This window comes from Eriocheir sinensis, chromosome 44 (assembly GCF_024679095.1).
Source record: "Eriocheir sinensis breed Jianghai 21 chromosome 44, ASM2467909v1, whole genome shotgun sequence".
Lineage (NCBI taxonomy): Eukaryota > Metazoa > Arthropoda > Malacostraca > Decapoda > Varunidae > Eriocheir > Eriocheir sinensis.
In genome coordinates, this window is record NC_066552.1 from 2,897,005 (window position 1) to 2,922,004 (window position 25,000).

The window sequence follows — 25,000 nt, forward strand, 5'->3', positions numbered from 1 at the left end:
TTTTTTATTTATTTTCTTTATCTTTACTTTCCATTTTCTATTTTTTCTTTCCCTCAATTATGTCTTTCCCAGAGATTTATTTATTAAACATTTTTTCTCTCGTTTTGTTTGTGATCCTTCCATTATATTAACCTTTAGCTTTTTTTGACTTTTTTATTCTCTTTCTCAATTTCGTGTTTTTTTACACATTTATTTTTCGAGGTTCGTTTTCACTTTACGTTTTTACTTCCTTCGCTTTCATTATTTTCTGATTTCCTTCCATTATATTAACTTTTTTCTTCTTTCGACTTTTTTATTCTCTTTCTCAATTTCGTCTTTTTTTACACTTTTTTTTTGCCAGATGTTAGTTTTCGTTTCAGGTTCGTTTTCACTTTACGTTTTTGCTTCCTTCGCTTTTCATTATTTTCTGATTTCCTTCCATTATATTAACTTTTTGCTTCTTTCGACTTTTTTATTCTCTTTCTCGATTTCGTCTTTTTTTTACACATTTTTTTTGCCAGATGTTAGTTTTCGTTTCAGGTTCGTTTTCACTTTACTTTTTTACTTTCCTCGCTTTTCATTACTTTCTGATTTCCTTCCATTATATTAACTTTTTGCTTCTTTCGAATTTTTTACTCTCTTTCTCAATTTCGTCTTTTTTTTACACATTTTTTTTGCCAGATGTTAGTTTTCGTTTCAGGTTCGTTTTCACTTTACTTTTTTACTTTCCTCGCTTCTCTCTATTTTCCTTGGTAACAACATATAGGTAAGCAAATAAAGGTAAAAGAAAGAGCACGATAACGATAGAAAACTGAAGCACGCAAGGGAGAAAGGCGGGTTGAACGTAAAAGTCTTTAAGAGGAGGAAGAGGAGAAAGAAAAAGATGAGGACCAGAGAAACAAAGAAAAAGGGAGGAATAGGAGAAAAGAGAATACAGACGAGATAGAGAAAGGATATGAGGAGGAGGAGGAGGAGGAGGAAGAAAAAAGAAGAGGAAGGATACGTAGAAGCAACACGGGGAAGGAAATGTTGAAAAGAGTATAAGAAATGTAAGCAATAGGAGGTGAAAACTAGCAAGGAAGGTAATGTCAAATTTTCCTATTTCCAGTTTTTCCTATTTTCCTCACCTATATTTTTCTTATCTGTTTCCTATTCGTTTATATTTCCCAATCTCGCATATTTTCCCATTTTCCTTTCCTATTATTTTTTATGCTTCCTATTCTTTTCTATTTCCCAGTCGTGCCTATTTTCCCATTTTCCTCTCTTGTTATTTGTCATGTTTCCTATTCCTTTCTGTTTCCTTCTCTCATTTTTTTTATGGGGTTAAGAGTAAAAGTTTTCAATCGTTACCAAGAAAAGTCATTACAGGTAAGAAGAAGAGTAGAAAAAGAGTAAAAATGTGTTACCAATAGAAGTGAAAACACGCAAGGAAGATAAAAGGGTTGGAAGTTAAGTCGTAAGCCATTAAGAGAAAAGAAAGCAGGTAGCAAGAGGTATAGAAAAAGAAAAAAGTTATGTTAGCAGTAGCACTTAAAATCAAGGTAGTACGATAGAAAGGCTCAAAGTAAAAATTTCAAACTAACGAAAAAAAGTAAAATAGGTATAAAAAGGTAAAAGTTATGTTAGCAATAGAAGGTTACGACAAAAAACAAGAACAAAAAACAAGACAGGTAAAAAAAAAGTGAGTTATGTTAGATATAGCACGTAAAAAGAGTCCAGCCAGGTAAGTAGATGAAGGGGTCGCAGGTAAGGTGTTTAAATGCCGTCACAGGTGAGATCGTACAGGTAACACAGGTAACGACAGGTGTGCGGGTGCTTAGCGTCGCTCTGGGCAAAGACTCACACCTGAAAAGTTTGCCTTGATAGCCGACGGCGGTTTGTGAAAATTGTAAAAGTTAAATGAAGTGTTTGCGTGTGTGTGTGTGTGTGTGTGTGTGTGTGTGTGTGTGTGTGTGTGTGTGTGTGTGTGTGTGTGTGTGTATTTACCTAGTTGTATTTACCTAGTTATAGTTTTACAGGGCCTATGCTTTACGCTCGTGTGGTCCCGTCTCCGTATCTGCATTTATCCAACTTTTCTGTGTGTGTGTGTGTGTGTGTGTGGTTTGGATGCTACAAGTATGTATGTGTATGTGTGTGTGTGTGTGGGTGGTGGGTGAGCGGGTGGCTACTGATGTGTATGTGCGTGTGCGTGCGTGTGCGTGTGTGTGTTTACTTCTCAAATGCACAAACAGCGTCAATTTTGTCATGTAGTTTTGAGATAAGCAGAAAATTACTTGACTGCAGTAACAAACAAGCAAAAAAACAAACGAGAGAGAGAGAGAGAGAGAGAGAGAGAGAGAGAGAGAGAGAGAGAGAGAGAGAGAGAGAGAGAGAGAGAGAGAGAGAGAGAGAGAGAGAGAGAGAGAGAGAGAGAGAGAGAGAGAGAGAGAGAGAGAGAGAGAGAGAGAGAGAGGAAGACTTAGTTATATTCGGTGAAGTCGCACAGCTTCGGGGAATTTAGTGCGGACGGGAAGCGGCGCGCGAGCCATGAATAAGCGAGGAAGAGGAATGAGAGAAAATAAAAACCAGGGAAAGGAATACATCGATCACTTGAAATAGATAAATGGCGAATAACAGTAAAAAGGGGAATAGGAGAAAATAATGAGAAGGGAAAACATCGGATCACGCAAAATAGAAAAAAAATATATAAGTAATGAAACAAAAAAAAATGTAAGAAAAATGAGAGGAAATAAAAACCGGGAAAAAATTACGTTTATCACTTCAAATAAATACATGACGAATAGCAGCCATGAATAACCGAGGAAGAGGAGTGAGAGAAAATAAAAACCAGGGAAAGGAATACATCGATCACTTGAAATAGATCAATGGCGAATAACAGTAAAAAGTGGAATAGGAGAAAATAATGAAGAGGGAAAACATCGGATCACGCGAAATAGATAAAAGATATAAGTAAGCAAGCAGAAAATAAGTAAAATGAATGAGAGAAAAAAAACAGGAAAAAAATACGATGACTTGAAATAAATAAATGGCGAATAACAGTAAAAAGTCGAATAGGAAAAAAAAAAAACAAGAGGGAAAACAAAGGATCACGCAAAATAGATGAAAAATATAAGTAATGTAACAAAAAAAATATGTAAGACCAGGAAAAAAATTACGCTAATCACTTGAAATAAATAAATGGCGAATAACAGCGATAAATGGAATAAGAGAAAATATAAAAAAAGAAGGAAAACACACTGATCACATATAATTAAACAAAAAAAAAATGTAAGAAGAATGACAGAAAATAGAAAAACCAGGAAAAAAATATATATACGTTGATCACTTAAGATAAACACATGACGAATAGCGGTAATAAGTGGAATAAAGGAAAACAATAAACAGGGAAAGCAATGAAGCATGCTAAATAAATAAACGAAATAAGTAATGAAGCAAAAATGAGAGGAGAAAGAGGAAATAGAAAACGGGAAAACAAACCTTGACGACTTCAAATAAAAAAAAAAACGACAAATATAATCAAACCAAAAAAAATGAAGAATGAAAAAATAAAAATCCAGGAAAATACATGAGTCGTAAACCCCCGAAATATAATCAAACAATAAATTAAGGACGAGGAATAAGCAAAAAAATAAAAAGCATAATATATTCACTGTTACGCAAAATATATAAACGAAATAAATGTTGGAAATGAAACGAGAAAATAATGAAGAAGTGGACTGTGTGACTCAGTAAGGAAGGAAGGAAGCGTCGAGGAAATGTTTATTGAAATAGTTGGAGAATCTGTCACATATTCAGCACGCAAACTTGTAAATGAAATGGAAAACGAAATAGATTACTGAGAGGAGATGGAAATTGTAAATGTAAATGAAATGTAAATGAATGAAATGTAAATGAATGAATGAAACGAAATATAAATGAATGAATGAATGAATGAATGAAATGATATGTATATGCATGAATGAATGAATGAAACGTAAATGAATGAAATGTAAGTGAATGAAACGTAAATGAATGAAATGTAAATGAAATGTAAATGAATTTGTAAATGAAATGGAAAACGAAATAGATTACTGAGAGGAGGTGAAATTGAAGAAAACACATTAAAGGCCAAAGGTGAAATGAATATAGGAATTAATACATCGGTTAGAATATTATAGAAAAATGAAGCAGGAATGGAAAACTCAAATGGAAGAACGAATATACAAACCAAAGGAAAACTAAAATATAAATCAATGCATTTTGCTGACAGATAACCCAAATAAAGAGACAACAAAGAAGTACCAATAGTTAAAAGATAACAACTACAGATGTAATAAACATAAGTCCACCAAAAAACAAACATAATGAAAGACAATGGAAAAAACAATAAAAAAAAAAAAACATAACTTCCCCATGAGGCCTAATAAAAAAGCCAACTAACGGAACGGCCCGAACGTAAAAATAATAATGATAATAATAACAACAGTAAAACTCCAGATATACATACGCCTCATAACAATAGATTCCAGAACAGCGTCACTTAATCCTATCCCACTAGAAGGATTAACAGATGTATGGAAGGATGGATTACAAAGAAGGATTTATAAGTGTTTTCTGCGTAGGTTCTGCGTTGTTCCTTATATATTTTGTAGAAAAAGGCTTATTCAGAGATATCTGTTAATACCTTTATTCCTTCCCTCTTTCCAGTAACTCTTTCCTTTTCCTTTTTGTAACATCTTTTAATCCTCCCGTTCTTTACTTTCCCTTATTCGTCTAAGTTATTTTTTTTATCATTTGTCATTTAGATATTTCGTGTGATCCGTGTATTTTTTTTATTTTCTTTTATTCCTCTTACTTACTTTTTCTGTTGCTTCTCCTGCTTATTATTATTATTTTCTCTTATTCCGTTTTTCTTACAATGTTTAAATCTTTTCTTTCAGAACGAGAACCTTTGCCTGGAATGGACACGAGAAAGCATTATTGAACCCTATCGTAAAAATGTGAGTATTATAAATAATTCTTCGAAGCAGTAGCAGTAGTAGTAGTAGTAGTAGGAGGAGGAGGAGGAGGAGGAGAACGGGGAGGAGGAGGAGGAGGAATGATGAAAATAATAACAGTAATAAGAGCAACAAGAATAACAGCCACACAAAGGTAATCATAACAAGCAGGTCTTCTGAATACAATATTGATGGGTGTGTTTGTGTGGGTGAGGCAAACACTTGTGTGGGGGACCATAGGAGGCTTGAAGTACACTATAGGTAGGTATGAGAGAGAGAGAGAGAGAGAGAGAGAGAGAGAGAGAGAGAGAGAGAGAGAGAGAGAGAGAGAGAGAGAGAGAGAGAGAGAGAGAGAGAGAGAGAGAGAGAAAGGAGAAATAGGGAGAAAGAGAAAGAAAGGGAGAAAGAGAAAGAAAGGGAGAGATAAATAAAAAGGGGGATAGGAAAAGAGATGAATAGGTAATAGATAGGGAGATAGAAAAAAGGGGGAGATAGATAGAATGGGAGATAGAGATACAGGCGAATAGATAGATAGATAGATAAATAGATTTTTAGATACGTAGGTAGATTATGATTCACACACACACACACACACACACACACGCATACACACACATTCAACGCCCCCCCCCACACACACACACACAACCCCCCCATCCCCCCCACACGTACACAAACACGAACAAACACACAAACACTTACACTTATCTGAATACATTTGTCCAGCTGTATCATAAATTCACGGCGTATAAAATTATTTAACAAACTCTCCATTACAATAAAGTTTCCTACTCTCTTTTGCAGCTGTTGAACATTTTTTTCCCTACTCGTTGGTCGAAAAAAAAAAAAGAGGGAAAAAGTAGGAAATTATACAGACGGTGAATCTCTTTTGTACTTAATGGAGGGTAATATTTTTGTTGTTGTTTTCTTTTTTCTTTTTTTATTTGCAGCTTTTGCTTATTTATTCATTTTGTTCTTGGTTCTAAATAGCGTTGAATTCTAGAGAGAACAAGAGAAGAGGAAAAAAATATATATAAGTGGATGAACACACATACATTTGTTGAGTGAGAGAGAGAGAGAGAGAGAGAGAGAATGAATTAAATATTGTTCCTTTGTCATTGTTGTTGCAGTGTGCTCTCTCTCTCTCTCTCTCAACACTAAGCAGACAGAAGCACAGAATTTGGACACAGAAAAGCACTTCGTTTCTCTATGACTGTTTTCTCCTCCTCCTCCTCCTCCTCCTCCTCCTCCTCTTCCTGTTTGTGCACATACTCTCAGTTACCTTTTCTCTTCCATTGTTAGTGCAGGAGGAGGAGGAGGAGGAGGAGGAGGAGGAGGATTGCAATGAAGTGGAGGGGAGGAAATAGCGAAAGAGGAGAGGCAACGAGGCGGAAAATAGGCAGAGAGGCAAAAAAAAAAAAGAATCAGAAGAGCAAGAGGAGGAGGAGGAGGAGGAGGCGGCAGAAAAAAGAGGAAGAAGAACAAGAACAAAAACAAGATCAAGAACAACAGAGAAAGAAAAAAGAAAGAATGAAAGAGAAAGAAAAAGAAAGAAAGAAAGAAAGAAAGAAAGAAAGAAAGAAAGAAAGAAAGTGAGAGAGAAATAGGGCAGGTAATGGTGTTGGTCAGATGGTTGGGAGAGAGAGAGAGAGAGAGAGAGAATTCTTGTATGTGGTCTCTTAATTATGATTTTGAAGAGGAAGGAACAAAAGATAAGTGGTTCTCTCTCTCTCTCTCTCTCTCAATATATGGTCACGAAAACTAACATAAAAACCTCTTCTATGAGAGAGAGAGAGAGAGAGAGAGAGAGAGAGAGAGAGAGAGAGAGAGAGAGAGAGAGAGAGAGAGAGAGAGAGAGAGAGAGAGAGAGAGAGAGGAGGAGGAGGAGGAGGAGAGAGAGAGAGAGAGAGAGAGAGAGAGAGAGAGAGAGAGAGAGAGAGAGAGAAGGGTGTGTGGTCGAGGGAACTTTATCCAGGTGTACAGGAATTTCTAGAGGTTGGACAGGTAACGAGAGAGAGAGAGAGAGAGAGAGAGAGAGAGAGAGAGAGAGAGAGAGAGAGAGACAGAGAGAGAGAGAGAGTCAGAGAGAGAGAGAGATAGAGAAAAACAGACAGACAGAAATAGGTCAAAGGTCCACGGCTCAACCTGTTAAAGAGAAGCGGAGAGACACAGAGAAAGCGAAGGAGAAAGAGGAGGAAAAGGGGAAAGTGGAGTGCATTCATGGGAAGTCAGATAGAAGGGAGAGAGAGAGGAGGAGGAGGAGAAGGAGGAGGAGGTGGGCGAGGAGAGACAAGAGCAGGAGGAGGAGGAGAGAGAAGAGGCAGAGAGTGACACAGATTCATGACTCTTCAGGCCCGGAGTGCGGAGATTAAGGGAACGAATTATGGAGCAGAAGATTTAGGGGAAAGTGAGAGGAAGAGAGTGAGAGAGTGAGAGGGAGCGGGAGAGGAAGTAGGAGAGAGTTAGTGGGAAAAAGAGAGAGGAAGGAGGTGAGGAAGAGGAAGAAAGGAAGGTGGAAAGAGAGAGAGGGAGGAAAAGATTGAGAGAGAGAGTAAGGGGGAAATAGAGAGAGGAATGAGGTGAGGAAGAGGAAGTAAGGAAGGTGGAAAGAGAGAGAGAGAAGAAAAGATTGAGAGAGAGAGAGAGTAAGGGGGAAATAGAGAGAGGAAGGAGGTGAGGAAGAGGAAGAAAGGAAGGTGGAAAGAGAGAGAAGGAGAAGCAGAGAGTGAGAGGAAAAGGAGATGGAGGAGAAGAGAAGAAGAGGGAGGGAGGAGAGAGGGAGAGAGAAAGGGTTAAGAAGAAATTGTTTAGCTTTTGTTTTGCATGAAATTTTGTAACATGAAGAAAAATTTAATATGCGAACAAAGATTTTAAAAGACAAAGGAAGAGGAGGAGAGAGAGGAGAGAGAGGAGGAAAAGAGAGGAAGAGAGAGAGAGAGAGAGAAGTGAAGAGTTTTGCATACTTCCTTTATTAACTTTTGACTCTCTCCCTCCCTCTCTCACCCTCACCCCTCTCTCTCTCTCTCTCTCTCTCTCTAACTTGTATGCTCTCCGTGCTCACAAATTCTTCGAGTGTTTTGTCCTGTTTCGCCTGCTGTGCCGCGCTAAGCCTTTGGTGCAAGTTTTTTTTCGAGTGACTAGCTTTTGTGTGTGTGTGTGTGTGTGTGTGTGTGTGTGTGTGTGTGTGTGTGTGTGTGTGTGTGTGTGTGTGTGTGAGTGTGAGAGAGTTAGAGAGAGAGAGAGAGAGGAGGGGGGTGACAAGAGAGAGTGAGAGAGTGTATGTGTTAGATAAAATAATCATGCTTCAAGATCAATGACACGAAATCCATTACTGTTGTCGTGGGTTACTTCTTCCTCCTCCTCCTCCTCCTCCTCTCTTCCTTTCCTCCTTCTCCTCCTGTTTTATCCCTTTTCTTCTCCTTCTCTTCTTACTTTTACTCTTTCTTTTCCTTCTCTTGCTCTTCCTATATTTCCAGCTCCTGCTTTCTCTCCGATCAAGTCTCTATCTTATGGTAATACGAATTCCTGTACCCAGCACGACTTCACAAACAAGCGATCCAGCCTATCCAACTATTTTAGACCGTCCTCATATATATACTGCAAAACGGGCAAATAAATAAATATGTAAGTAACTCTATGAATAACTATATAAATATCTATTGAATTTACGAAGTTTTGTATCTACATTTACTAACAAGGTTTAACAAGGTACCAGAGAAACGTTCATTTTCAATCACTAAAGCGGGCAACCTCATACTGACCTAATTGGCTTTCTATTCCTTTGTTGCCTGTCTTCCCATGTGTCTGTTTTTCTTCCTCCTCCTCCTCCTCCTCCTCCTCCTCCTCCTTCTCTTCTTCACGCTCCGTTGCACAGGTTAATGACGGCACACCTGACAAGTCTTACATTATTCGCGGAGGTGAGGTGATCCGCAATAGGCGTCTCTCTCTCTCTCTTCAATAGACTCGCTGGAGAGGAAGAAGAGAAAGGTCGAAGTGCAGGTCTCGATTTATGTCTTCTCCTCCTCCTCCTCCTCTTCCTCCTCCTCTTCCTCTTCCTCTTCCATCTCCTCCTCCTCCTCTTCCTCCTTCTTCTTTTCTTTTGTGGTTCTATTTGTTACATATTTTTACTCTCTTCTCGACTTTATTATTATGAGAGAGAGAGAGAGAGAGAGAGAGACTTACGTTGTCTGATTTCATTTTCAAGACGCGACGTAACTTAGCGCGTGAAACTTATGAAGACGCAGTAAACTCTCTCTCTCTCTCTCTCTCTCCTCCAGTCTCTCCTTCACTCCTTTATTCCTTTTCATTGTTCTCTTCTTCCTTTTCTTTCCTCCTTTCTTTCTCTCTGTGCTTTCCTTCTCCTCTCATTTTCCTTTTTTTATATGTTGTAGTCCTATTTTTCTTTGTTTTCTTGTTACCACGTTTTCTGATTTTTCCCATTCTCTTCTTTTAGCTCTACCTCCGTTTTCTTTTTCATCCCTGTCGTCCCATTCTTCCTTCCTCTTCCCATTTTCCTTTTCATATGTATTCCCATTTTCATTGCTTCCTTGTCACGTTTTCTGTTCTTCCCATTCTCTTTAACAGCTGTACCCTCGTTTTCTTTTCCTTTTTTTTATCTCAGTCGCCCGTGATTTCCTACTCCTTCCATCTTCTTTTTATTCATATTACCATTTTCTTTCTTCTCTTCTTAACACATTTTCTATTTTTCCCTTTCTTTTTCAGCTGTAGTTCCGTTTTCTTTTTCTGTTCGTACCATTCACTCTATGTTTTCTTTTTCATTCCAGTCTTCTCACGCTCCCTTGCCCTTCCCGTTCTCCTTTTCATATTCCCATTCTTTCTGTTTCCTTGCCTACACGTTTTCTGTTCTTCCCATTTTCTTTTTGTTCTCCCAATTCTCTCTCCGTTTTCTTTTTGTATCTGTCTTCCCGTGCTCCCTTGCTCCTCCCATTCTACTTTTCATAGTCCCATTTTCTCTCTTTCTTTGACGCCACGTTTTTCACCCTCGGTCTCTTCCTCTGCAAACGTTTGAAAGCAGGAAATTAAAGAGTGAGATCACGGCGACAAGAACTAAAAGAAAATATACCGACAGGAAAGCCAAGATGATCCACTATATTTTCTCTTCTTTGTTTTATTCGCGTATTTTTCTTTCATTGTTGAGTGGGTTGTTTGTTTTTTCGTGGCGATGTTTTGCAGGGACGATGTATTTAGGAAGTGTTATTTTTATTTGTCGTTTTCATTATCTTTTCTTGTCCTTGGTTTTCTTTGTTTATTTTCTTTATTTTATTTGCATTTATTTTTATTGCTGGGTAAGTAGTTTGTTTTTTGGGAGATGATGTTTTGCAGGGACGAAGTGTTTTATAAGTTTTTTGTTTTAATTCTTGTCACTTTTATTAATATTTCTTGCCCTTCGTTTCCTTTCTTTATTTTCTTTATTTAATTTTCTTAATTTTGCGTGTACGAAGTATTTTTTGAACTGAGTTTGACTTAATATTTTTTTCTTGTCTAAGTTATTATCTTCTGAAATTCGAAATACTGCTCTTTTTATATTTTTTCCTCTATATTGCGTGGCTGTATTTATTGCATATCATTATTGTTGGTATTATTATTATCATTATCTTTGTCTTCTATTTTAATTGTTTTCTTCTAGCTAATAAAATGGGTATCAATAATTATGTCACACTTAATGTTAATGTTCTTTTTCTATTTCTAGTTCGTCTTCTTATTATTGTTATTATCATTATTATCATCCATCTTTTTCTCTCTTTTTTTTCTGCCTGACTATCTGTGTATCCGTGTCTGTCTGTCTGTGTGTGTCTGTATGTCTGTTTCTTTCTCTTTCTCTTATAATCCAGTCGCTCTTTCTTTTTTCTTTCTGTCTTCTATTTATTTTTTTGACTATCTATTACCATTTTTTTTCATTTTTAGGTTTCGTTTTCTTTCCTTAAAAACTACATGACACACCCGGATAGCAGCTCAAGGATAACTGCTCACTTTTCCATCATTTTTCTTACTTCCTTGCCTTGTTTATTCATTTCCCTTTTAGTGTCTGCTCCCTTTTTCCTTCTTTTTGTCCTCCTCCGACTCCGCTCTCCCTCCCTTGTCGTTGTCTGTTCTTTTCGTCGTGTCCAGAGTTCGTTTCCTCGGTTTCCTCGCTTCTATCTTTCACAGGACAGTTTGCGCGGATTGACGGAATTTTCGAAAGGGCGCTGCCGCTTTTTGACTTTGCTTTTCATTATTCTTTCCTCAGTTTTCAGATCCCCCTTCCATCTTTTTCTCTCGTTTTATCTGCCTGACTATCTGTGTATCTGTGTCTGTCTGTCTGTCTCTTTATTTCTTTCCTTCTCTCTCCTATTCCATTTGCTCCTTATTTCTTTCTCTTTGACTGTACCTATGTCCCTCCTGTCTCCTGTCTGTTTGTCTGTCTGTCTGTCTAGATGTCTGTCTGTTTCTCCCTCTCCTATTTTTCCCTTCACACTCCAAACACTTCTTCCCTTATTCTTTTCTCTCTTCCATTACTCTTTATCTTCTCCTTTCGCCCGTTCAACCCTTCTATTTCTCTCTCTCAATCCATCTATCCCTATCTATCTATCGATTTTTATCTATATCTATCTTTTTTCAACCGTTAAACCCTTCTATTTCTATCTCCTATCGCCCGCTAAATCCGCAATCACTGGGTTTAATCAGCCATTTATGATATTTTAATAAACCAGAATGTGATTACGTATTCATAAGGTCATAAAGAGTCAAATCACAGGCTTTCCTTTTTTCAATGTTCTCATTATGATTGTAATCTCTAAAAAATGTATATATGATTAGTGTCCTATTCTCCGCTATGGTAAGGCATGATAGGGTTTGACTGTTATTTGATTTTTACTTTAGATTTCTTATTTTTTGTGTATGTGTGCGTGTGTTTGTGTATCTGTGTATCTTTCTTTCATTTCTTTTTCCTCTATTCTTTTTCCCATTCTCACTTCTCTACCTCGTTCTCATTTTCCTATATTTTTATCCCATTTTCTTCCATCTCTTCTTTCATTTGGTCCACCCTCTCTCTCTCCTCACTTTTTTCTCGCTTTTCTCCTCTCCCATTTCTTCCTTTCTCTTTCTGTCTTGTTCTCCATTTCCCTAATAACTTACGCCTCGTTTTCCCCATTCTCCTTTTCCTCTCTCTGTCTTACCCATATTCTATCTTTCCTTCCTTTCCTCCGTCTTTCCCTCTTCCTCTTTCTCTCCCTCCCTTTCTTCCTCCCTCTTGATATTGTATCGTTTCCTTCTTTTCTAAGCCTCTCTCTCCTCTTTCTGTCCCTCCGTTTCTTCCTCCCTCCATTCCATCTCTCCTTTTTTCCTCATTCTTTCCCTCTTCCTCTTTGTCTTCTCCCCCACACTTCCTCCTTCTCTGTACCTTTAAACACCTGCGTCATGATTCCCCTTTTTGTTTTGCTCGATGTGAACTTGAAATCGAATTAACCTTTTTAGCTTCGAGACAAGGGAGATTATTTTTTCAACCTTTGCCTCGTGACTGTTTGATTTCCCTCCCTCACTCTCCCCTTCTCTCTCTCTCTCTCTCTCTCTCTCTCTCTCTCTCTCTCTCTCTCTCTCTCTCTCTCTCTCTCTCTCTCTCTCTCTCTCTCTCTCTCTCTCTCTCTCTTCTCTCTCCTCCTTCTCCTCTCTCTCTCCCTCCTTTCTCCTCATCTCTCATTCTCCCGTTCTCTCCCTCTCCTCTTTTCCTTTCCCTCTCCCTCCTACCTTTCCTCCCCCTTCCCCTCCCACCTTTGATATTTCTCTCTCCTTCCCTCTTCCCCTCCCCCCTTTCTCCCTTCCTCCCCTCCCTTGATGTTTCTCTGTTCAGTTAGTTTCCTTTTAACATTCTCCGGCAAGTTAATGGAGGGTCTTTTTTCCCGTGTAAGCTTCGTGTGAGTGGGTAGGTGTTTTTTTTCCCATTAACTTGTTTACGCCAGTCAGTACTACAAAGAATAGAGTTTTTTTTCCCTATTCTCACGTGTTTCTTATTTTTCCTTTCCTTTCACGTATAAGGAGAGATTTTTTTCCTCCCTCCTTCCCTTCCCCTTTCATTCCAGCTTGTATAATTAACCAGATTCTAAAATTACCTCTTTGTGTGTGGAGTTTTTTTTCTCGCCCTTAGCAGCTTAAACACCCCTTTTTCCAGTCCACTTTTTCCTCAAATGTCCGTCAGTGCAGCATAGACAGGAAGGGATAGTGAAATACGGCTGGATCTTACCTTAGACTTTGACGACTGGAGCTCAAGGGGGTCGTGTCCATTGTGCTAGATTGTTTTTTGATGCCATTGTAAGCTTAGGGAGACAACTAGTTAAACATGGCTTGACTGTACCGTAGACTTTTACAGTGTATGAAAAACTGAGCTCGGGTTACATAAGAACATTACACCTAACAAAAGGAGTTTAAAAGAAGCAAATAGGCCTACACAGAGAGGAGTGATAGAGATGAATACTGAAACACGGCTTGACTGTACCGAAGACCTTCACAGAGTATCAGAACGGTAGATCAGGTTACATAAGAAGAGAGAGGGTGGACGGGAAGAAAGGAGAGCAAGGGAGGGAAGAAAAAAAAAAGATAAATGGAAGAGAATGAAAACGAATTAAAAAGGGGAAAAGGAGTCTGAAAGAAGCATTCCTCCCTCTCTACCTGTTTCGTATCCGAGAATAATAACAATAGCTGTAAACTCACCCAGCGAATGTCACGTCAGGGGAATTGGAAGTGGGGTTAAAGGTGACCAGGTGGGCGCAGGTGACGGCACGGGGAGCGGGGAAAAATCTCAGATGCTGTCAGGTAGAAATGAACGGTCGCCAGGGCATCAAAATTTTACTGACCCATCCACCAAATGCTTTCCTTCTCTTCGTCTTTCCCGCGCAGCAACCAACGCAACAGGAGGAGGAGGAGGAGGAGGAGGAGCTTTTGACATGGCAATCTTCTTCTCTTCTGATGACGTTTCTCATTTTGTCTCTGAAATGTGAGTTGGTTGACTGTTTTGTTTTGTTTATGGTGTTTTTTTTCCTTGCTGTTTTATCGTGGAAGTCACTGTTGTTTGCTTGCTTCTCTTATGGTGATGTGTGTGTGTTTGTGTGTTTGTGTGTAAGTGTTGTTTGCTTGCTTTTCTTATGGTGATGTGTGTGTGTTTGTGTGTTTGTGTGTAAGTGTTGTTTGCTTGCTTTTCTTATGGTGATGTGTGTGTGCTTTTGTGTGTGTGACGAGAGAGGAGGAGAAGGAAGAGGAGGAGAAAGAGGTGATAGAGAAAGTGAGAGTAAGAAGTAATGGAAAGTAAGAGTAATTGTAAAGTATAAGTAACACACACACACACACACACACACACACACACACACACACACACACACACACACACACACACACACACGCACACACACACACACACTCAGGTAACACATCCCTCCTTCGTTAGCACACACCTTACCTGTTCTACCTTACCTTTGCAACACTCTCCAGCCCTTTCCCGCAGCACAGACTCATCCTTTGTATTACGCCGCCTCCTCCAGGTCCCTCATAATGCTCTCTGATCCCCTTAACAAAGAGCATTCTCCGCCTCTTGTCTTTCCCTTGCTTCGTCTTATCCTCGTTTTCTTTATTCTTTTCTCTTTAATTCGTCATTCCTGTGGTCTGTTTATCCATTCTCTCGTTTGCTGTTTCCTTCCTTTCCTTACATCCACCTTCTCTCTTCCTTTCCTCTCATTCCTAAGCATCACATTTCCTCCATTCTCTCTCTCTTCCTCTATCCATCATTTCATCTTCTTATTCCCCTTCTTGCGTCCTCCCTTTCACGTCAGAAGCAAAACAATACCTCTGTTAATGATGGCGGTGGCTGTTGTGGTGGTGGTGTTGGTGTTGGTGGTGGTGGTAGTGGTGGTGGTGGAGGAGGAGGAGGAGAAGGAAGAGGTGGAGAGAAGAGATTCCAGGAAGAGAAGAAGGAAAAGGTGAAGAAAGAGGTTCATTAAATGGTTACCTCTCCCTTCTATCATACCTCCTCCTCCTCCTCCTCCTCCTCCTGGCTCAGCAAATTAAGTGTTGCTCCTCCATGAAATTACCTTGCTGAAAATAATCATCTTACGGGATTGCTGCATTATGAGGTGATGAGGTGGAGGAGGAGGAGGAGGAGGAGGAGGAGGAGGAGGAGGAGGAGGAGGAGGAGGAGGAGGAAGAAAGGGGGAAGGATGATTGAAGGAGGAAGGAGGGAGGGGCTTATTCACGCTGCCGTAACTGCTGGCGAAGGGGCGAGAGGAGGGGGAGAGACCGTCGTATATCGGGCACGAGGGTATGTGGGCGAATGGAGGAAGATTTACAAGTGGAGAACGGGTGGAGGGAAGAGGCAGGGGGGGGGGGGGCTATTCACGCCTTCATTACTGCTAGAGAGAGAGAGAGAGAGAGAGAGAGAATAAAGATAGGAATGATAATAATAGTAATGATAATAATAATAATAATAATAATAATGATAATAATAATAATAATAATAATAATAATAATAATAATAATAATAATAATAATAATAATGATAATAATAATAATAATAATAATAATAATAATAATAATAATAATAATAATAATAATAATAATAATAATAATAAATACAGATCCTAAAAAAAAAAATACGAAAAACAGAAACAAAAAGCAGACACATACACAAGCAAAATAGAGAAATTAAAAAAAAAACGAGAAACCGAAACTAATTAAGACAGACTCAAATAAAAATAAAAACAGATAAATAAAATAAACCAAATAAATAAAACAAATAGAGCAGAATAACCAACTAACAAACTAACTAGATATATTAATAGATAGAGGAATGGAATGCAATACAACCCCCAAAGAATGTATGAATAGATAGAGGAATGGAATGCAATACAACCCCCAAAGAATGTATGAATAGATAGAGGAATGGAATGCAATACAACCCCCAAAGAATGTATGAATAGATAGAGGAATGGAATGCAATACAACCCCCAAAGAATGTATGAATAGATAGAGGAATGGAGTGCAATACAACCCCCAAAAATGTATGAATAGATAGAGGAATGGAGTGCAATACAACCCCCCAAAATGTATGAGTAGATAGAGGAATGGAGTGCAATACAACCCCCAAAAATGTATGAATAGATAGAGGAATGGAGTGCAATACAACCCCCAAAAATGTATGAGTAGATAGAGGAATGGAGTGCAATACAACCCCCAAAAATGTATGAATAGATAGAGGAATGAAGTGCAATACAACCCCCAAAAATGTATGAGTAGATAGAGGAATGGAGTGCAATACAACCCCCCAAAATGTATGAATAGATAGAGGAATGGAATGCAATACAACCCCCCAAAATGTATGAATAGATAGAGGAATGGAATGCAATACAACCCCCCAAAATGTATGAATAGATAGAGGAATGGAATGCAATACAACCCCCCAAAATGTATGAATAGATAGAGGAATGGAATGCAATACAACCCCCCAAAATGTATGAATAGATAGAGGAATGGAATGCAATACAACCCCCCAAAATGTATGAATAGATAGAGGAATGAAGTGCAATACAACCCCCCAAAAATGTATGAATAGATAGAGGAATTGACTGTATTACAACCCCAAAAAGAAATAAATGACCACCACTCCGCAGCAAACGCAACGAAACTATCACCGGAATCTCGCGGACGGACAAGCCAATAAACAGACCGATTACTTTCAGGTGCGCGATGAGCTGGGAAATACCTGTGAAATCCCTCTCGTCCCTACTAATTAACACCTCTCTCACACCTGTCTGTTCTCTCCTTCTCCCTCTCTCTCTCTCTTTATATTTATGTAGCTATTTATTTATTTCCTATTTTCTCTTTTCTGTGGTTTTATTTTATTGTGTCATTTTGTTTTCTCTGTCTGTCTCTGTCTGTCTTCTCTCTTTCTCTCTTTCTTTCTTAGTGTATGTTTGTTTGTCGTCTGTCTGTTTGTCTGTCTGTCTCTCTGTCTCTGTCTGTCTGTCTGTGTTTATATAAGTCGGTCCGCCTGTCTGTCTGTCTTTCTATCTGTCTGTATCTCATTCTCTCTCTCTCTCTCTCTCTCTCTCTCTCTCTCTCTCTCTCTCTCTCTCTCTCTCTCTCTCTCTCTCTCTCTCTCTCTCTCTCTCTCTCTCTCACACTCACTTTCCCTTTCCCTCCTCGCTGACACACATTTCTGGGCAGGTGGGAAGCGGAAAATCGCAGGTAGAGAGAGAGGCAATTAGTAGAGGTGACGAGGGAAAAATCCAGGTAGGCGGCGGGGTGGAGTCATTAGCAGCACATTACCTGGCCGTAACGCCTCAACTGTGCACCTTTAAGCGAGCTGTTTAAAAGATTTGCTTACCTGTCTGGGTGCCTCAATGTTGCGTCGCCTTAAGAATGGGAGGCGAGGAGAGTGTTTGTAATAATAATGTTGGTAGTAATAATAATAAGAAGAAGAAAAAGTAAGAAGAAAAATGAGGATGTTAGAAGAAGAATTAGAAGAAGGAAGTACAAAGGAACACAAAGGGAACACAAAGGAAGAACAAACAACAGCAGACCTGCTGGTCCTTACGAGGTTGTTTGTGACAAGCTACACTAACTATCTAATCAAAGGTGGAAGATGAAGGACAGCAAAGGCGAAGGCTCCTCCCCACCCCCCCATCCCTCCAGCCAAAGCTGGCAGGAAAGGAAAAAGAGCCATGCAGCATGGAAAAACTGCATGGAATTTATGTAGGAAAGAGGAAAGAACTACCATTACTGCTACCACTAACCGGGCGATAAAAGCGGACAAGGACACCAGTATTCGAAAGAACTTAACGTTATTACGACAATGAGTAATATCTTAGTTGCTGGTTGGATTCAAAACACTTGTCTAATCTATTCTTGAAGGCCGTAACTGTTGTACTATCAACGACATCACAGGGTAGAGAGTTCCAAACATTAACAACTCGATTGAAGAAGAAGTGTTTAGCTTCGTGCGACGAGAATCTTTTACCACTTATCTTGAAATTGTGATTTCTTCTTGTTCTATTTGATCGATCAATTGTAAAGTAATCTTCCGCATTAATGTCACTGAATCCTTTGAACATTTTAAACACTTCTATTAGATCGCCTCGCATTCTTCGTTTTGATAGGCTGAATAAATTTACTTCTTTAAGCCTTTGTTCATATGACAAATTTCTCAACCTAGGAATCATCTTTGTTACTCTTCGTTGGACCAGTTCCAACTTTTCTATGTCTTTTCTGTAGTAGGAGACCAAAACTGTACACAGTACTCTAGACGGGTCGAACCAACGAATTATACAGTTTTAATATTACTTTTTCCGATTTATTATTAAAGACTCGTCCGATGAAGCCAACCAATTTATTTGCAGTTTTAACTACCTCTGAACAATGCTGACCGGGCTTTAAATCGCTTGATATAGTGATTCCAAGATCCTTTTCTTTACTTACTGCAGAAAGTTGTTGGCCATTCATTACGTACCGAACGCGATTGTTAGTTTTCCGATGTGCAACACTTTACATTTCTCAACGTTAAATTTCATTTGCCATTGATTGGCCCAACGTGCAAGTCGATCTATATCTGATTGTAAAGCTTCTTCGTCGAGTATCGCAGTTACTTTACTAGCAATTTTTGTGTCATCAGCAAATTTTGATACTTTGCAAGTGAGCCCATCATCGATATCATTAACATAAATTAAGAAGAGCATGGGGCCAAGCACTGATCCTTGAGGTACGCCGCTTTTGACATCGAGCCAGTTAGATGTAACACCGTTTAGAACTACTCTCTGTTTCCGCTCAGAGAGCCAGTCCGCAAGCCAATTGTGAATGTTACCCGAGATACCGTGCGCCAGTAGTTTGCTGAGCAATCGTTGGTGGGGGACCTTATCAAATGCCTTTTGAAAATCCAGATATATGATATTTACTGATCTGCTTTCATCGAACACCTCAAAAATATAGTGAAAAAAATCAAGTAAGTTAGTCAAACACGAACGTTTACTACGGAAGCCATGTTGCGAATTATTTATTATATTATTTTCTTCGAAGAATTTCACCATATTGTCGCGAATGATAGTCTCCTATATGGGAGTCTCCTAATGGGAGAAGAAGAAAAAGGAAAAGAAGAAGCAGAAGAAGAAGTTAAAAAATGAGAAAAAAAAACAGAAGAAAGAGAAGTAGAAGGAAAAGAAGAAGGAAAAGTAGAAGAAAACAAAAGAAGACGAAGTAGGTAAAGTAGAAGAAACAGTACTAGAAAAAGAATGAAAAAAAGAAGAAAAAAGTAGAAGAAAAAAGAAATGAAAGGAAAAATAGAAGAGCAAAAGATGATAAAGTGCAAGAAAAACGAAAATAAGGATGGTCATAATAGAAATAAAATAACAAAAAAAAAAAAATCAACACCCAAACCACCACCACCAAAAACCCAAAACCAAAAAAAAAAAAAAAAAGAAAAATTAATAAATAGATAAAATAAATCATAAAAAACATCACCATCCACCTCTCACCCTCTCTCATCCCTTCCACCAGTACTTAACCGCCCTGGGCAGTCGAACACCTGCATCTCTGAACAGGTACCCATGTCCAACCACGTCGACAGGTGATAGGACAGAAGGACAAGAAAATATTGAGGAGCTCAAATTGTCGGCGGTGGTAGGACATCAAAAGTTAATTAACGGCACGTGTTCCGAGAGAGAGAGAGAGAGAGAGAGAGAGAGAGAGAGAGAGAGAGAGAGAGAGAGAGTCGTTCATTTATTTTACTTTTCTTCATACCATTTTTCTTCATTTCGCGAGGAGGGGGAGGAGGAGGAGGAGGAGGAGGAGGAGGAGGAGGAGGAGGAGGAGGAGGAAACATGGAAACATGGACTAGCAGGCAGCAGAAAGCCTGTTGGCTCATTACTAGGCTGCCTGCGTTCAGTGATTTAATCAATCCGTTTGCCATAGGAGTGGCTTGCAGGGAAGGATTAAAGCACTTGTGTACCTACTCTTGGGAACGTTCAGTTCACTCCCGATGCAGCAAAGTGGCGATCATTGCGTTTCTTGAAGGAGTTGATGGTCTCTGCGCTAACCACTTCTGCAGGAAGGCTGTTCCAGTGGCGAACAACTCTATTCGAGAAATAACTCTTGCCGATGTCGGTATTGCATCGCTTTGCTTGAATTGATTTTCCGTTGTTTCTTGTTCTCAGGTTAGTTTGTAGCGTGAAGTGTTTGGAGTGATCAACGTTGCTGAGTTTGTTCAGGTACTTAAAGACTTGTATCATGTCTCCCCGCAGTCGTCTCTTTTCCAACGTGAAGAGGTTGAGTCGCTCGAGTCGCTCTTCATAGGGCTTCATCCTCAGTGATGGTATTATCTTCGTGGCGCGGCGCTGTACTCTCTCAAGTAATTCAATGTCTTTCCTGTAATTAGGAGACCAGAATTGCACGGCGTATTCCAGGTGGGACCTTACCAGCGAATTGTACAAGGATAACAGAACTCCCGGCGCCTTGTATTCGAAGTTCCTCGCTATGAACCCAAGCATTGTATTGGCTTTCTTACAGGCGGACTTGCAGTGTTTTGTTTGTTTCAAGTCACTGCTGATGGTGACCACGAGGTCTCTTTCCTCTTGCACAACATGTAGTGGTTCGCCACGTAGTGGCCACGTGTGGTTGCTGTTTCTGGGTCAGATATGCATTACTTTACATTTGGTAGTGTTGAAGGACATCTGCCATTTTTCTGACCACCGAGTGATCTGGTCCAGGTCTCTCTGGATAATTTCGCAGTCTGCCGTTGTGAGGGCCTTCCCACCCACCTTTGTGTCGTCGGCAAATTTTGAAAGATTGGATTTTAATCCTAGTTCTAGGTCGTTGATATATATGATGAAAAGTATGGGTCCCAGCACTGACCCCTATGGCACTCCACTTGTGACCGGGAGCCACTCGGAGGCCTGTCCGTTGAGTACAACTCGTTGTTTTCTTCCAGTGAGCCAGTCTTTGATCCACGCTGTCAGATTGTCGCCTAATCCCGCCGACTTAAGTTTCTTGAGGAGTCTTTCGTGTGGCACTTTGTCAAAGGCTTTCTGAAAGTCTAGATATATAACATCACTGGGGATATGATTATCCCAGTTTTCATAGATACCTTGGAAGAAGTTCAGTAAATTGGTTTAGCATGAGCGCTTGTTCCTGAAACCGTGCTGAGCATCGGAAATAATGTTGTTGTCTTCAAGGAACCTAACGAGTTTGTCTCTGATGATCTTCTCGAGGATTTTTCCCGCCTCTGAGGTCAGGCTGATTGGTCTGTAGTTTAGGGCCACGCTTTTGTCTCCCTTTTTGAAGATCGGTGTTACGTTCGCTTGTTTCCAGTCTTTTGGGACTTTGTTTTGTTGTAGTGTAGTGTAGTGACATATTGTAGATGGTGGTGAGTGGCTTGAGGATTTGCTGCTTGAGTTCCTTGAGCAGCCTGGGTGACAAGTCGTCGGGTCCGGTGGACTTGTTTGTCTCGAGTTTGTCTAGGTACTTTTTCACATCCCATTCGTCGATTGTGCCAATTTCTAGAGGAGTGATTCCCATCGGTGGGGTAGGGCTCTCGAGTACGGACTGGGTATTCTCGACCGTGAACACAGACGCGAAGTTTCTGTTTAGGATTTCGACCATTTGTCTACCGTCCTGTGTTAGTACGTCACTTTCATCTTTTAGGGGACCGATATTGCTTTTTGTCTTCTTTTTGGTTCTTATATACGTGAAGAACTTTTTCGGGTTGGACTTGGCTTCGCGTGCAATTTGCTTTTCATAGTCGCGTTTACGCTGGCGAATGAGTGTTCTGCAAGCTCTGAGGCTTTGATGGTACTGTTCGCGTGCCTCGTCAGTGCTGTTTTCCTTTAGCAAGTTGTATTTTCTCTTCTTTAAATTAATCGCCCGTCGAACTTGGGTAGTCATCCATGGTGGGCTTGTGGCATTATTTGCTCTCCTTGTCTTCATGGGAACAGTTGTTCTCTCTACCTCTAGGATTTTGTTCTTGAAGCCATTCCATGCGCCGTCCACAGGAGTGTAGGTCATGGGTTCCCAAGTCGTCTGGGTTAGCAGCTCACGAGCGAAATTAAAATTGGCTCTTTTGTAGTCTGAAATCTTGGACGTGTTTTCGGTGAGTTCATGGTCTGTTCTGATCTTTAGGCGAATTAGGTGGTGGTCGCAACCATCCAGTTTTTCGCCGACTTGACATTCACGTGTGAGATCTGAATCACTCACGAGTATTAGGTCTAATAAGTTATTTTCCCTCGTCGGTTGGGTAACAATCTGAGTAAGAAAAGTGTCCTTTAACATTTCGAGCAATCTGTTACCCTCCCGATCTCCAATCATCGTGGTCCAGTCAATGTTGGAACAGTTAAAGTCCCCGATAATGACTGACTGTTTTTTTGTGTTATGGTGTGAATTTCCTCGTATAGCGCTTCGTCGTCTGCTGCTTGTTGCTTTGGAGGTCTGTAAACGGTTCCAATCGTTATTTTGTTGTGCTTGCTAGTCTCCAGTTCAACATATACTGTGTCATATTTCTCTGAGTCTTCTTTGGTTATTTCCACGGCAGGGTATTTGTTCTTGACGTAACAGATAACACCTCCTCCTTTCTTGTGAACTCTGTTTTTGTAGAAGCTCTCGTATCGCGGAATTGAGAATTCGGTCATTAGGTGGTCAGAGGTGGCCCACGTTTCGGTGATGGCAATCACGTCCGGACTTTCTACGTCAACGTAGGCAAGTAACTCATCCCGTTTGGGTATTAAGCTCCGCGCGTTGGTGTATAGGACAGAAATGTCCTTCTTGACTTCAACGCTTCGAGGCACAATAGTCTGGTGTCTGCGTGTGTTTTCTGTTGGGGGCGTTGGTGTATGATGGGCGGTCTCTACTGGTTGGTTATTTACGGTACTTTGGTGCCCCTCCCGCGCTCGGAGTTTTTTGAGTACAAAAGTACCTCCTCGTTCAGCAACCTACCAAGCCGTGCTGAGCCAATCGCATTGAGGTGAAGACCGTCAGGACGGAAAAGGTCGGGGTTATCAAAGAAATGATCCCTCACATTTGCGAACGAAACTTCCTCGTCCTGGCAGAGGTGCTTCAATCTGTTGTTGATGTTTGACGCCTTTCTGTGGAAGCCTGTGAAGGCGTTGATTCCCGGAAGAATCCCGGAGACAATGATGTGGCGTGACTTTTCCTTGTAGCGGCGGATTACTCGTCGGTAGTCAGCTAAAATTTCCTCCGTGCGCGTTGTTTGAACGTTGTTCGTCCCAGCGTACAAAACAAAGAGTGTGTCCTGTTCCGTGCGGTCTGAGACGAAGTCTGTCGCTTCTTCTATATCTTGTAGTTTTGCACCAGGAATACAGAAGCGTCTCCTGTTATTGATACTTCGTCCACAGAACTGTCAATTGTTCTCTAACAATGCTGTCACCCACCAGTTTTATGTTAACCTTGGTGTTGACCCTTGATCCGGGGAAGTGTGATCCGTCTTCACAGGAGATGGCTGGGAGGATGGTCTTCCGTCTACGCCTGCAAGCTAGAGAGGAGAAGGAGGAGGAAACATGGAAACATGGACTAGCAGACAGCAGAAAGCCTGTTGGCTCTTTACTAGGCTGCCTGCGTTCAGTGATTTAATCAATCCGGAGGAGGAGGAGGAGGAGGAGGAGGAGGAGGAGGAGGAGTAGGAGGAGGAGGAGGAGGAGGAGGAGGAGGAGGAGGAAGAAGGAGTTGAAGAGAAGGAAGAAGAAGAAGAAGAAGCAGTAGACGAAGAAGAAGGAAATGATGATGATGATGATGATGATGAGGGGGAGGAGGAGGAGGAGGAGTTGGAGGAGGAGGAGGAGGAGGAGTTGGAGGAGGAGGAGGAGGAGGAGGGGGAGGAGGAGGAGGAGGAAGAAGAAGAATGAGAGGAAACAGAAAAAGACGAAGAAGGCGTAGAAGAAGAAGCAGAGGAGGAGGAGGAGGGAGTGGAGGAGGAGAACGAGGGGGACGAGGAGATGGATATGGGTGCAGCGGAGGTGGAAGCAGAAGAAGAGGAAGAAGAAGAAGAAGAAGAAGAAGAAGAAGAAGAAGAAGAAGAAGAAGAAGAAGAAGAAGAAGAAGAAGAAGAAGAACGAGAGGGGAAGCAGACAGGCGGTGTGAGCGAGCCTTGGAGCGTGTCAGAACAGTGAAAGGGGTGGAGGAGAAGGAGGTGGAAGAGGACGAAGCGGAGGTGGAGGCAGATGTAGTAAGAGAAGAAGAAGAAGAAAAAGAAGAAGACGATGAAGCGGCGGTGGCGGGTAGCGGTGTGTATAGGTGCAAGACAGCAAGACACTTCGACAAGCCCCGGTCTAAATCTGAAATCCTAATCTCCATAAGACAGTGTCTACATGACTCCGCACCCTTGTCATAGTATTGTTGAGCAAATCGACCTTTGCATCTGCTGCATTTACGAAGTGGTGGGGAAGGCATACAGTTATCGTTGGTATATTTATTACTTTTTGACTGGAGTCAGAGAGAGTGAGTGGCGAGGGGTCAGGTGGAAACCATTAACCTCGTCGGCCCGTCCAGGTGTTCAGATTAAGGCTAATCTCCAGGGAATACTCGCGGGCGGGTAGGGGGGAGGAGTCGGAATTTTTATGGCCCTGAGGGAAACAAAGCGAGGGGCTGGACAATGGAAAACGTGGTGCTAAATACTAGGAAAAGTCTAGGAAAAGTCTAGGAAAAGTCTAGGAAAAGTCTAGGAAAAGTCTAGGGCAAGCACTATAAGGTGTGTAAGGGCAAGATAGTGCGGTGATTATATTAGTAAGACTTAGCGTTCGTTGAGTTGTAGGGTAGCAGTGGTCGAGGTGGCCCTGCTGTTCCACGTGGTCCTGGTGTCCTTTGTGTATGTCTCCGCGGCACACTAAGGGATCGTTCACACTACGAGCAGAGGAGAGCAGAGCGGAGCGGCCCGGTTAGGTGTTCACATATAAGCAGAACAGGGCGACCTGCACAAGAGTCATTCGCAGGCAACAGCCTGATAAACTCCTCGGTGTTTATCTGGAAGGATGATGAAAATGTAACGATTTACAAAGGAACATGGAATTTCGTTG

General features: G+C 40.7%; 1 long non-coding RNA gene across 1 annotated transcript in view; it reads left to right on the top strand.

Moving 5' to 3' along the window:
* Positions 1 to 25,000, top strand: part of LOC126980287 (uncharacterized) — a 143,301-nt gene that overhangs the window by 57,107 nt on the left and 61,194 nt on the right. The window contains exon 3 of the long non-coding RNA XR_007733045.1: positions 4,899 to 4,958. This is a non-coding gene — a long non-coding RNA (uncharacterized LOC126980287). The remainder of the gene's footprint in view (positions 1 to 4,898; positions 4,959 to 25,000) is intronic.